The sequence below is a fragment of the Arachis duranensis genome, chromosome 9 (assembly GCF_000817695.3).
Source record: "Arachis duranensis cultivar V14167 chromosome 9, aradu.V14167.gnm2.J7QH, whole genome shotgun sequence".
NCBI classification, from domain to species: domain Eukaryota; kingdom Viridiplantae; phylum Streptophyta; class Magnoliopsida; order Fabales; family Fabaceae; genus Arachis; species Arachis duranensis.
The window spans coordinates 82684662-82687147 of NC_029780.3; the positions used below are offsets into that span (position 1 = coordinate 82684662).

General features: G+C 29.8%; 1 long non-coding RNA gene across 1 annotated transcript; it reads right to left on the reverse strand.

Annotated features, from left to right (window-relative positions):
* Window positions 1-743: 743 nt before the first annotated feature.
* LOC107466733 (uncharacterized) lies at window positions 744-2164 on the reverse strand. The gene is made up of 4 exons (XR_008002694.1): window positions 2157-2164; window positions 1941-2064; window positions 1561-1857; window positions 744-1247 (listed from the first exon to the last, which is right to left on the reverse strand). It is a non-coding gene; the product is annotated as an uncharacterized LOC107466733 (long non-coding RNA).
* Window positions 2165-2486: the final 322 nt, after the last annotated feature.

Consider the following 2486-nt stretch of genomic DNA (forward strand, 5'->3'; position numbering starts at 1 on the left):
TTGCTAATTTATATTTTGTCCGAAATTTCGTTTGAAATTTTTTTCAGACGATTTTGTGACAGATTTCGAATAGGCATTTATCTGCTAGATTTCTAACTATTATGATGTATTTTAGACGAATTTCAGACAGATTAGCTAACATAAAAATAACGTATTTCAAACAAATTTCAAACAAAAAATATACTTTATTTCAGACAAATTTCTAACGAATTTAGTCAAATATAATAAATTTTTTTCGAACAAATTTTAGACAAATCAAATATTTCTTTTCAATTAAATTTCAGACAAATTTAATTTAAAAGAATTTACGTATTTGAAACAAATTTCATACAAAACAACCAATTATTTTCGCACAAATTTTCTACAAATTTAATATAATATTTCAAATAATTTTCATACAAAATAATTTGCTATTTAATAGATAAATATTTTAGAAAATAAATTGTATTCGATTTGCTTTCTATATTAAAACCATTATAATCATTTTTTTCAAATTACATCATCCAAATTATAAACACATAATAAAATCATGAAAAAGTTAATTACCATAAAAGAGTTAAAAAAATATTTATTATTAAAATACTTTTGTCCATAAATGTAATCAAACTAAAATAAGAAAAAAATACTTAAACTAAAACAAAAAAAGCCTTTAAAAAGGTCAAATATCATGAATAAAATAAAATGTACTAACTAATTACCTAAAATTCCTTAATCTAAATCAGAAGAAACATATACTCCAAATATCAATCACTCATGTTATCATCACTAGAGCCTGTCCCAAGCTCATCTTCCGTAGGATCAGACAAGGTTGAAGGAAGTGGAAGATTCAACTTTTTATACAAAGCATGAATTGTCTTTTCAGTAGAACCAATTCTTTTCTGTTGAACTTTTAGTTGACGTCCTTGATCTTTTAACTTGTGCTCAGCATCTTTCAACTTAACCTTTTGCTCTTCATTGATTATTTCTTGCTCCTTTGCTTTTTCTTTCCACATGTGAAGTTCTTGCTCAATATTTAGATTGTCTTTGGATGTCTCTGAACAATTTCTGGAATCCAACTTTGAAGAGAGATCTAAGCCAAAAGAACCTAAACCAAAAGCAGCTTTCTTTTTTTCCTTTGTCACAACTTCGTTCCAAACAGTATAATCATCTGGTATATCTAGGCCTTCCTTAGATGCCTCAACATCTCCCTCATTATCCAAGGATAAAGCTACTTGAGAAAGTTCTGTCTTTCGCTTTTTGAATTCACCCTACAAAATCAATTCATGTTAATCGCAACTAAATATGCCATGAACAAATACTAACATATAGTGAAAATTAGCAGTTGAAAAAAACAAAAAGAAGAACAAATTAGCATCACATACAATGACTTTCTCAGATCTTTCATCAATCCAACTTTTGTCTTTTTTGGTGTGGCATTTGGTATAAACCTCTTCTAGAGAAGGTTTTACTCCCGTAGCTTTCTCCTATAATATAACAGTTTTAATCGATAGGAAAAAAAGAATAAGAGAACATTGCAAAAATAATAAGAACAAGACTATAAATAAACTATTTTTATCTTACCATTCTGTGTGCATGTTCACCCATAGATATGGAACCACCAGTATGCATGGAACTTCCAGCATTTGATGCTCGATTCACAGTATTTGCTGCTGACCAGTTCTTAAATTTCGAATCTGTAGCAAAATAATGTAATAGTTGACGCCATACGGGTTCAAGAATATATTTTGGTACATGGTTAGGGTCTTTTGAATAATTGCGTCTCTCCTGATTCATCAACGATCTTAATCGATCACTCCCTTTAATCTCAAAAATTTGACAAATTCTTGCATTGTGTTGAGGTTCCCACATACAATTTTTCTATAAAAGAAAACAAACATATACATTGAATTACCCACTATATATAATATCAAAATAACAAAAAAATGATAATAAATACTTACCTTAAATTCAATAAACCACAAATCTCGCATTTGCTCACTAGCATGTCTCCAGGAAGGGCAAAATTTTGAAAATTTACTTTTAATGGCATTTGTTACATGACGAACAATAGTACATGGATTAAACCTATAAGAAGTTCAAATAATGAGTAATTACACATGTATTCACAATAAAAACAATATAGAGAGAATGTTAAAACAGAAAACTGATTGTTGTACTTATTCATTGCCAAAAGGCTCTATTTTCAAGAGCCTTTCTTGAGTGACAAGTTCACCTTCTTGAGCAAGAGATTCATCTTGATAATTTTCATCCGATGAGTGAGCATGATGTAAATTTCGTTCATTATTAGGAGCATTATCAAATGACTGAGGTTGGATAGGTGAACAATATGGTGATTCGGTTGGTGATTGTGATGGTGATGGTGTATGATCGGCATGGGAAGATAGTAAATTTCTCTTGAATTTTTGTGGTGGCTGCGAAGAAGAGGGTGGTAATGCTGAAGGCTTTTTAGATACATGTGAAGGAACTGGAGCTCGTGATTTTGTAGG